General features: G+C 38.7%; 1 protein-coding gene across 1 annotated transcript in view; it reads right to left on the bottom strand.

The window, feature by feature from the left end:
* LOC125666243 (GTP-binding protein GEM-like) overlaps nt 1-10,117 on the bottom strand; it is a 43,153-nt gene extending 33,036 nt beyond the window's left edge. The window contains exon 1 of the mRNA XM_048899394.2: nt 9,963-10,117. The gene's annotated coding sequence lies outside the window, so the exon portion shown is untranslated. The remainder of the gene's footprint in view (nt 1-9,962) is intronic.
* Between the last annotated feature and the right edge of the window lie 1,970 nt (nt 10,118-12,087).

Here is a 12,087-nt window from a genome sequence, read left to right as displayed (position 1 = left end):
CCATCCTACCCCCAGGGGCCATGATTTGAACAAACCTAAATCTGCACTATGTCAGGAAGCTTTCATGTAATTTCAGCTTTTCTGGCCCAGTGGTTCTTGAGAAGAAGATTTTTAAATGACCCCACCCTATTTTTGCATTTTTGTGATTATCTCCCCTTTGAAAGGGACATGGCCCTTCATTTGAGCAAACTTGAAAGCCCTTTACCCAAGGATGCTTTTGGCCAAGTTTGGTTGAAATTGGCCCTGTGGTGCTGGAGAAGAAGTCGAAAATGTAAAAAGTTTACAGACAGACGGACAGACGACGGACAACAGGCGATCAGAATAGCTCACTTGAGCTTTAAGCTCAGGTGAGCTAAAATGATATATCGTTTTAGTGTAAATAGATTTTTCTACCCGACAAAGCAACATCTTGGACATATTTGCAACAAACCGGCCATCTTTAGTTAATAAATGTTCTGCAATACCACGACTTAGTGATCATGACATACCGATTGTAAAGCCGTTCTTGGTACACTGATTTTGACTGCGGATAACTCCGTTTACCTGATCAGGATATGGGGCTCACGGCGAGTGTGACCGGTCAACAGGGGATGCTTACTCCTCCTAGGCACCTGATCCCACCTCTGGTGTGTCCAGGGGTCCGTGTTTGCCCAACTATCTATTTTGTATTGCTTGTAGGAGTTATGAGATTGATCACTGTTCGTTATCTTCACTTTGCATAGTCCTTATGGATACAAACGTTGCAGCCCATATAAGTCGACCAGTGAGACGCCTTCTCTACATCTGGTCCAAAGCAAATTCATAAGATATGGAAAAAGAATTTGGGGACTGTGGAGTTTCAACAAGAAGGGGCAGAATCAAAAGCATATGCACCTGTCGACACACTCTGGTTGAAGTTCAAGTTTAAATGCAAAAGTACCATCCATGCACATGTACCATCTAAATACACCTCCACACGCTCCAGCCAACCTTGGTGTAACAGAAACATCCGACAACTAAGCAGAGAGAAGAAACAAGCACATGGGAGGACCAGACGCACTCTAAAACCTGATCACTGGGAAAAATATAAGCATATCCAAAACGAAAATACAAAGGCATGGAAATCATCATACAAGTATATTAGCAATATGATATCTGAGGATGGAAACTTAAAAAAAATTTATATTCTTACGTGAAAAGCAAGAGTTGTGGTGGTACTGGTATGTCCCCACTTTGTGACGGCGGCACTCTCCATTTATCACCAAAAGGGGAAGCAGATATACTGAACAATCATTTCGCATCAGTACTTACCAATGAAGACAAGAACCATGTTCTAAACCTTGGCAAGTCACCATACACCTCAGCTCCAGATATCACAGTTATAGAAAATGGAGTGCAAAAACTGCTAGAGGGCTTAGATCCCAAAAACTCCCGTGGTCCAGACCAAATATTATCTCGGTCCTGAAGTTCATGTCAACATCAATATATCCAGCACTGTTCATAATCATTCAGACCACAATAAATCAAGGCAAAGTTCCAGATGACTGGAGAACAGCGTTTGTCACCCCGCTGTTCAAGAAAGGAGACAGAGCAAAGGCTTCTAATTGCCGTTCAGTGTCGTTAACCTCAATCTGTTGCAAATTGCTTGAGCATATTATACATAGTCAACTCAGCAACCACCTAGAGAGGCATAACATCCTAACTAATGAACAATATTTTAAATAGAAATTTTTATACACCTACAACAGAAATGATGCAGCAACTTAGATGGATGCCTCTGTCAAACTATTTTGTATATAGAACTATCATTCTTCTCTTCAAAGTTTTACATAGTCTAACCCCCGATTATTTAGATGTTTTTCAGTATGTTCATGAAATTAGCAGTAGATCTACCAGATTAAGTCAAAGTAATTCATTATATATCCAGAAAGCAAAGACACAATATTTTAGAAGATATTTTACAATTTACCGTTCGCAGTTATGGAATAATATGCCAGAATTTTTAAATTATTACCCAATATTGGAAACTTTTAAATCCGCTTATCTTAGAAATTTTTTTCATTCGGGAAATTAAAACCATATAGATTTGTTTGTGATTATTTTCAGTTTTATTTTTATTTGTTTATTTATTTATTTTGTTTTATTTTCAGTTTTAAATATGTAAATAGCATACATGTATGTATACAACATACCTTCATATACTATTTTATATTGTATCTGTATAATACTGCTGTCTGTATATATGTTTTCAGGACCACAATGTAAACTAGTTTTAAACTAATTGTGCTATCCTGTTTAAATAAAGGACATTATTATTATTATTATTACATGGGTTCAGGAAACGGCTCATCAACACGGTACATGACCTTGCCAAGGGACTCAACTCCAGACAACAAATCGATGCCATTCTGCTGGACTTCAGTAAAGCCTTTGACAAGGTTCCCCATCACAGAATGGCAGTGATACTAACACAACTATGGTGTGCGAGGAAAGACATTGGAATGGATAAGAAGCGTCCTAGCAGAAAGAACACAAGTCGTCGATGGAGAAATATCGCAATCAGACAATGTTACATCAGGAGTACCCCAGGACAGTGTCCTTAGACCCCTATTGTTCCTAGCATACATTAACGATCTACCATCCAAAGTCACTTCAACATCTAGACTATTTACAGATGATTGTATGTTATATCGTACCATCAACACAGAGGCAGACACAGGAGCACTGCAGGAAGACCTGAACATGTTGGAGGACTAGAATGGAAGAATGACTGGATGATGAATTTCAACCCAGACAAATGTGAGGTCATCTGGATACACCGTGTACAATGCCACATGCAGGGACCGTGATCGGTGTAGCGCGGGGATGTGAATTCGAAGCGAAGAAAGTAGGTCAATAAGTCTTCAAAAATGGTTGTGTTTAATCAAAATAAATCTAGATAGTCAAATTATTGTACGGAAAACAAGGGTTATTGGCAAGCTAGCACTAGCAATTGGGGAGTCTAGAACTCTTTAGAAATACTCAAACACTTCGACAATATACAAGTAGGGTAGGCGCCGGGTATATTTTTCAGTGTATTTAATGAGAAATCTTCATTCCTACTGCATAAAGTGCCAAGTTGTTTTTACCAGAAACATTTCCTTTGAATGGGAACCCAATATTCGACTGAAGAAACCAACACAAAATCATGATATGCCGAGTATTTGAGTGAAAACTCTGTGTGTTAAAACATTTGCTTGAATCACAACAACCGCTAAAAGAAGTACGTCCTTCCTATCATTAAAGCTTGCTCCAAGTCTTTCTAATTTCTCAATGATTGTACAGTGTAATGAATTATCCGAAGAGGAGCTACACATGGTACCCCCTTTTATTGTTCGAAAATTTTTAACTTAAAAAGGGGGTGTTATTTTGTAATGGGGTTACAAATCTGGCAGAAAAAAAGTACCAGTATTATTTTCTAATCACCCCCTCCCCAATAATTTTTTACTCATATCACGTTAACAGCCACAGGGGAAGTATCACAAATTTTGAAATATACATGGCGGTTTGGACCGTAGATATCGTGCAATTGCCTACCGTGTCACGTTATCTCTATTTTAAGATCTCGTCGGAAAGACCCGCGACTTTCACCGAAGCAGTCCTTACTTATTAAAAGTGATCATATTAACCGTTTGTAAAAGAAAGAATTTCACCAGGTAACGAGTTGATTTTTGCACGGATTACAATAATTAGTTTACTCGTCCTACATTATATAAATCACTACTTCCCTCAGTGTGGATCAGCCCACTGCATGAAAACGACTTCCCTCAGTGTGGATCAGCCCACTGCATGAAAACGACGTTTCCTACTTCGTTCCCTAGAAAACATTGATTAGCAAGCCAAAACCAATGTAATCTGCAGTATAAATACTTTGGTATATTTCGTCTCGAAATTTGACAACCTGATTGTTCTTGTCGTTGGTCATTTCAGTGCTTCGTAAAATTCTTGTATTTGACGTTGTATTCGCGTTGTAGATCCGATATTGACAGGAATCGGATGTTGTTGAAACTTAGTGCTTGCTTAAATATATATACGTATGTATGTATGTTTATGCATGATCTTCATCTTGACAATGAGTTGAAAAACAACTGCCTACTTGTATGTGTCATATGAGTATTTTTGGTTTGAATTCTACTTCCGGTAAAAGTATGATGAATTTCGCAACCCGTGTTCTGACTCTAGTTCGCGCAAATCCAAAGTAGTCATAGGGTTGATATAACATATATTACATGTGTATTATGTAAAGTCTTCATCAGTATGACCACTTTTAGGGGCATTTGTGTTTTAAGAACACATCTTATACAACTGCTGAACATTAGAATTTAGCTTAGATATGCAAAACAGGAAAAATTATTATTGATCCCATAGCCCTTGGGGTTAGTTATATTTTCAACTAATACTTAGGTAACCGATAAGGCCTGTGAGTTTCATGTTTTGTTTACTATAGATTATTAGATTGGTTTTATTTTATCTTTAGGAAGGATTCGGTTGTCAAGGATGCCTAAAATTCTAACCCACAACTTTCAGGGGCGGATCCAGGAACCGCGGTTACGGGGGGCGCCACTTTATGAGGCAGGGGGTTTAGGTCCCCAGTGGGGGCTCAGGAGGCGGTCCCTGGATTTTACAGGTTTTATAGGGCTTGAAATGTGTCTCCTATTTAGTCATCTGTACTATTTTCTATCATTTATTATAAGGTGAAATTAATAAAATGACGCAAATTTTAAGGGTTTTTCGAAAAAATTAAGTTCTCTCAACAAAATAATTCAAGAAATCAAAAGATTTTGTCATTTTTTTTCTCGGGGAGTGGAAAAAATTATTGCTTCTTTTATCGTTTAGTTCACTTTTCTAAATAAGATACCACGATTTACCTTAAATTTGAAAATTTTAATGGGGGCGCACGCCGGCTGCGCTCCCCCCTTAAAACCGCCACTGACTTTGTTACTTAAAAGTCGCGCTTATAAGTAAATAATTGTAGTTGAAAGCCAACAAACACATCTGGGGTATGGTTGAGTAATACAGATTATCTTAAAGAAATATGGCGTACTTTCTTGTTATTTTCTTGAAGCAAACATATCTCTATTCACGATGTCAGAAGAGCTATAAAAACTGAGATCCCGTGTTGTGGCTAGCGTTGACACATAAAGAACCCTCACTGCTACGGCCTTGAGCGTCAGGCATAGGGCTAATGTTGTAACACTTTACCTACAGCTGCTGATGTCTCAGTCTCAATATGAGTGAAAAAAAAATTGAAGGACGTAAAATCAAGAAACAAACATTTTTTTTTACCTTCGTGACAGGCGGAAGGTCGTGGATTCGACTTTGCGTCGAATCTACATGTAGATTTAGTTACTGCTCCTTAGCCAAACGCTCGGCAGTTAGAAGTTTAAGTCGCGGGTCTTTAGGATGGAGCCTTAAAAACAAAGGACCCGGGCCGGCAATGGCATGATCGATAAATAAGTATCACTGCACTGAACACAGTACAGCCTTAAGTGCCATTCAAAAGGGTTGGCACCTCACGTCCAGGACTGATTAGATATACGGCTCTCTAATTTGAATGTCATTCATTGATTCTAAGACTGGAAACTTGTGAAAACCCATGTTATATAAGCACGATCTGCAATTGGTCAGCGTCCGTTGTCGTGCATTAACAATTAAACAATTTGAACTTCTTGATAACTACATGTACTATTCCAATTCTTTTCAAATTTGGCATGAAGAATCTTTTGGACAAGGGGGACATAAATTGTAAATTACAGGACTCCTGCATCCTTGGGGCCTTAGGGGCGGGGGCAAAAATTGAGAAATTTTCAAAAATCTTTTTCTCCACAACATCAAATCTGTAAGAAAAAATAATGCACAGTCATGTAGAGCAGGTAGGCCTTGTAAATTTCATGATCTCCGAGGTAGAGGTTCAGACCAAACTTGTAGGGCCAAACTTGGTATGTAGTGTTTATTATTTTATAATTCTGCTAAATATTAGTACACAGAACAGGAAAATTTCATAGCCCTTGGGGCTAATGATATTTTTAACTAATGCTCAGGTGACCGATAAGGCCTGTGAGCCTCTTGTTTTTACCAAGGCAGTTGCTTTGGTTGCCTCAGTGGTAGCTAAGGCCATATATTTGGGAAGAGTATTTTGTTCACCGAAACAAATGTCACTGTATCGGTTCGGAAAATGAATCGCTTTTAATTTTCAATATTAGTTGGCACACAAATGAAAACTATATCACTCCACCGGAAAGCTGAATGATTATTGCTAAGGTAAACTGTACATGTATATAAGGTATTTCAGAACTTATTGAAGGAGAAAAAACTATTATATAGTCTTCTCTATACATATATGTTCATTTTGTTAACGATTGTGTTCAGTCCACGTCTTCACCAATCAAAGCAGGCTTAGCGACATCAACTGGAGGAACTATAAACTGGAAAGTGCCGCTACTATTCAACCACTTATTACCATTTATGTGCTTCATGTTATACCCGCTGCCTAGTGGCGGTCATTAAGAATACAATATTAATCCAAACTTCAGACAATCATTCGCTCGTCTGAAAACTTGAAATCGATAAACATGCCCAATCCTTGAAAAGTTGGATTGTGATCTAGTAATCAACATCGATTACCCTGATTAATCCAGCACTAGTATTGACTGTTCTTACTGCCGCCTGGCTAACTTAGATTTGATAATCATATTGCAGATCTTATTTGACAAACAAAACATGCTTGACCGTGTTCTCCCACATACAGGCGTCGTGTGACGAGCATACTATATTGCAGTATAATATCTGATATCACTCAGTGTTAGGGGTAAGAGGGAGTACCTCACACCACTTCCGGTCATCCGTCCTAGAGGTTAAGGACAGCGTTTTAGTTTAGTTCTCACTTTACTGGAAGTGGAATTGAAACCAACCTTGCTCTGGCCAGTGGGGTCCGGGTTGGAATGGGTCCTCAGTACTTCCTTGCTTGTCGTAAGAGGCGACTAAATGGGGTGGTCCTTCGGGTGAGACCGCAAAAACCAAGGCCCTGTGTCACAGAAGGTCACTAACCATGCTCATGTAACATATACCGATAAAAGGTTGGTTGCAATTGTATATTGATTAACGTCCCACTCGATGATTTTTCATTCATATGAAGACGTCACCATTGCCGGTAAAGGGCTATAAAATTTAGGCCTATGCTTGGCGCTTACGGCTTTTGAGCAGGGGGAGATATTTATCGTGCCACAACTTCTGTGACACTAGGCCTCAGTTTTTGCGGTCTAATCTGAGGGACCGTCCTATTTAGTTGCCTCTAACGACAAGCAAAGGGTACTGAGGACCTATCCTAACCGGGATCCCGATATATGTGTGCACTTAATTCCTACAACATCCGATATCTATCGATACCTATATATCGAATCCCAAACGCGGATACAAGGTCAAATACAAGTATTTTAAAAAGCATTAAAATGACCAACGACACGAACAATTAAATTGTCAAATTTTAGGGATGACCTGTTCCTTCCTCAGGAGAAACGAAAAGGTTTACACAAGATGGCCAAAGATATACAAAAACTACTCTAAATAGACAAATGTATTACCCTGTAAATTACATGTTAATTGTTTTTTGGCTTGCTAATCAATGTTTAAGTAGACGTCCTATTTGTCCAATGGTTGACCCATAATGCACGAAGTAGTAATGATAGACTAACGTGTAATCAACCTCAGGTAGGCCCAGTAAACAGAAGATAATAATGGTAATATATAAATAAGTGCAAAAATCAACTCGTACTCGGTGAGTGTCTCTCGATAATTATTGGAAAAACACAAACGCGTCTTTACCAAAAGGTTAATTGCAAGGTGAAGATAACGAACAGCGATCAATCTCATAACTCCTACAAGCAATACAAAATAGATAGTTGGGCAAACATGGACCCCTGGACACACCAGAGGTGAGATCAGGTGCCTAGGAGGAGTAAGCATCCCCTGTTGACCGGTCACACCCGCCGTGAGCCCCATATCCTGATCAGGTAAACTGAGTTATCCGCAGTCAAAATCAGTGTGCCAAGAACGGCTTAACAATCGGTATGAAACACGTCAGACAGCATTTGACCCAATGCGAGGTTGTATTGACGAACTAGATCGTTATAACGACCATAGAATTTGCAAAATACTGACTTCAATCGAGACTGTTGAAATCCCTGTACCATCAACTTGTTTGTCAGTAGCTTAACCAAAAGGTTAATATAACCCCTTATCCTTAATGAGACTGGCAGCGTCAAATCTACAACTTGAAAACAGTGAAAGTCGCGGGTCTTTCCGACGAGGTCACGTGTCGCGGTAAGTAGTGGCACGATACCTACGGAAAATGTCTGCTAATTTACACCAATCGTTTTGCATTTGTATGTGTTGTTTTATTTTAGTTTCATTGTTCATTTTGCATAGACATTGTTTACTTTCCCGTGGGGGATCCGGGTTAGAATAGGTCCTCAGTACCCCTTGTCGTAATCTTGAGTCTACTAAATGGGCGGTCCTTCGGATGAGACCGCAAAAACCGAGGTCCCGTGTCAAAGCAGGTGTGGAACGATAAAGATCCCTCCCTACTCAATGGCCGTAAGCGCCGAGTATAGGACTAAATTTTGCAGCCCCTCACTGGCAGTGGTGACGTCTCCATATGAGTGAAATATTCTCGAGAGGGACATTAAACAATATATTATCAATCAATCAATATTGTTTATCTTTTCGCCACCACAACATCCAGATTACTTTAAAAAAAACTTTTTAGTAACGCAATATATTCAAAGTTTTATTTAGAAAGAATGTAGTATTTTTATAGTGGTTCTTGTGACTCTAGATCTAGTAAATGTTTTATAAATCAGGAAAATTAATGGGTATGACTCAACCAGAAAGTAGATACTTTTTAAATTTCAAACCAGGGTTAAAATACAATGTAGATGGAAAATGTTTAAAATGAAGAAAAAAGAATTTCATGGTTGAAAAAGTGCGATTATTTTGTAATATTTCTTCTCAATGAACCATTTAGTTCCATGCCAACCTGATTAGATCCGCTCCTGTAGATCGCTACATCTGATCTATGTGAGCGGATTGGTTCCATGCAATTCTAATTTTTATTCACAACATTCTATACACAAACGTATTGCTCTGTTCATCAACAAATTTGTCTTTTCCATTGTGTCTTCTTCAACCCCGATCGACAGCCAGTAATACTCGATAAATATATATTGATGGGGTTCCGAATGACCAGTGTGGGAACGAACGGTTTATCAAGAACATATTTAGATGAGAACGGAACGCTTTCGTCTGGGAAGGGAACGCTTCAGGGTTTAGCATGGGAAGGGAACGCTTCAGGGTTTAGTATGGGAACGGAACGCTTCAGGGTTTAGTATGGGAACGGAACGCTTCAGGTTTTAGTATGGGAACGGAACGCTTCAGGGTTTAGTATGGGAACGGAACGATTCTGATTGAGAACGGAACGGTTTATTTGGCGTAGTAGTACGCTACAGGGTTTCTAATATTTGAATTTACCAATGTTTTCTGGTCACGATATGGAAACGAATGAACCCTGCCGTATTCATTATATGATTGTTTTATTAATCTCCATATTTAGCGATGGAACAGCATAGAGACATCCTCCTATTCAGACATTGATTTCCCCGTTTGACATTTGAACCAGTCATTCTACGAAATGTTTGAAATATAATTGCAACAGTTCATATTATAAGGCAGACTTGTAGACTTATAGTTAATGAATAGCATATACAAAGGTCAGAAATATTCACCGATATCGGAATTTTATCATTAATTTCGAAAGACCCAATATTCCTCCATGCACTTGTTTACATAATCGTCCGTTAACAGACACTCAAAAATTACAGTTGATACATGCATTTTTCTCTCTCTGTAATAAATATAATCACTATTATTACAAGTTAATGTATACTCACACTGTTGTGCTGCGCTGTTCACAGATTAGTGTGCACTCCCTATAAATTACAAACATTTACGTCTCGTGTCGAAGTGTTTCTGTTTATATATCTGTCCACTGAGTAGAGATTTTTACAACGACCAAACACAACAATTATATGTTGAGCAAAACGCTCTGGTTTTTTTTTTTTTTTTATCGTGGAACCAAGTACGTCCTGTTTTATTATGAAAGAAAAATTTATCGAACGCTGTTACTGTTAAAATAAAATGCACAACGGAATCAATGTAGTTACGTTAAAATTCTGGGTCTATCCAAGTGAGCCAAATTAAGCCTGAAAGGAATCAGTGTTAACGCGGTGTATTCTGCTCCAATTTTCAGTATGTGGGTATTGCATCCCTTCCCTTCCCCAATTGTAATTCAAAATATGTCATGTAAACTGCAATTTGCATGCATAGTAATATTCAATCATATCTAGGTCGAATATTTAAAAAAAAAAAATACAAATCAACATTTTCTTATGAAATAGATTGCAAATTTTTCCACGGTTATTGCAAAGAAATGGAATGCCGTGGTCATTATTCTACGATATACCTCCATACGTATTAACTGATTATGATTTATTGAGTGGATCTTGTTTAACGTCCTACTCGAGAATTTTTCACTCATTTGGAGTCGTCACCATTACCGGTGAAGGGCTACAAATTCAGGTCTATGCTCGCCGCTTACGAGCCATTGAGCAGTGGGGATTCTTTAGCATGCCACGCCTACTGTGACACGGGACATCCGTTTTTAAGGTCATCTCCGAGGACCCGTGACATTCACACCTGATGCCGAGCGTTTGGTGATGGAACTGTCACTACCCGTTTTAACGACTTAAGGTCTGTCGCGGCCGGGATCGAACCCCGACCTCCCGCATGCGGGGTGAACGCTCTACCTCTAGACCACTGCGGCGCTTCAACTGATTATGGTCTCGAAATGTTGTTTGAAATATAAAAGCATCGGCTAAATATAAATTTTATAATTCAAAACAACATTTCTCGATCTCGGATTTTATCCTGCAACATACTGGAAAACGCGAGCATTATTTCTTAAATCCATGACAGTACGTGAGCGCCACCTGGTTGCAAAAGCATGAAAGGTGATGTCTTTACGTCCGTCTGTCCGTTCGGGGTCTTCATCTGTCAGTCACATATCAACTTGTTGTGTACCTTCTTTGTGGGTCATTCTAGATCATGTTGCAATTTTAATCTATTTCGATTTCTCTTGCAGGAGTTTTGCCCCTTTATTTGAAAATTGAATGTAATAATGGAGGGTACATAATTTGTCCGTCTAACTCCTCCTATACTTTCTAGTTTGTAGGGTATTGAAAATGAGCATGTGGCAAGGATTTTGATTTTTGTCAATTTTTGAGAAAATTACAGGTTGTTAAACTCAGCCGCCAGTTTTGAGGAAATATTACATAGAGAGTACATAATTTGTTCGTCTAACTAGATATATGTCTCTGGTCTAACCGCTACCTCAATTTTCAAGTGAGGATCTTCTTGTTTTGCAGTGTTTGTAGGGGTATTGAAAATGTACACTCTAAAAACAATGTTTAGGTTTGGAACACTTTTTAAACGTGTTTAGGTCTAAACGTGTTTAGGATTGTGCTTATATCCTAAACGCGAAGTGTAATAAACATGTTCTACCCTAAACATGTTCAGACTGAGAACATGTTTAGCTATGCAAAAATACAGTATCTAAACACAAAATAACATGCTAAACACTTGCTAAACACATTCCTAAACGTCTAAACACAATCCTAAACGTCTATGCGTTTAGGTTTTGAACATGATAAGCTTAGTAACATTGTTGACATTAGTTTTACAGTCTTCATGTAGAATATTCCTGTCTTCTGTAAATGAAATTCGAATTGCAGAAAAAATTGCATGTCAGAATTGCCATACTTCAAACTGCTATAGTGTACCAGGTCCCGATAGTGACCATAGTGTACATCATACGCCGTATTGCAAGTATACACTGTCGAGGTCGATATCCAAAATTGATGGAACCATTAGAAGAGCCGTCTATGGGCTTCAACCCTTTCCTGTTGGAAATGAGCAGAGTTTAGGAGTATCCAGAAAATTTTATCTGGAATTCCATTT

The sequence above is a fragment of the Ostrea edulis genome, chromosome 1, assembly GCF_947568905.1.
Source record: "Ostrea edulis chromosome 1, xbOstEdul1.1, whole genome shotgun sequence".
NCBI classification, from domain to species: Eukaryota; Metazoa; Mollusca; class Bivalvia; order Ostreida; family Ostreidae; genus Ostrea; species Ostrea edulis.
The sequence above is the reverse complement of the archived record's forward strand: the minus strand, read 5'-3'. Positions and strand labels throughout refer to the sequence as shown.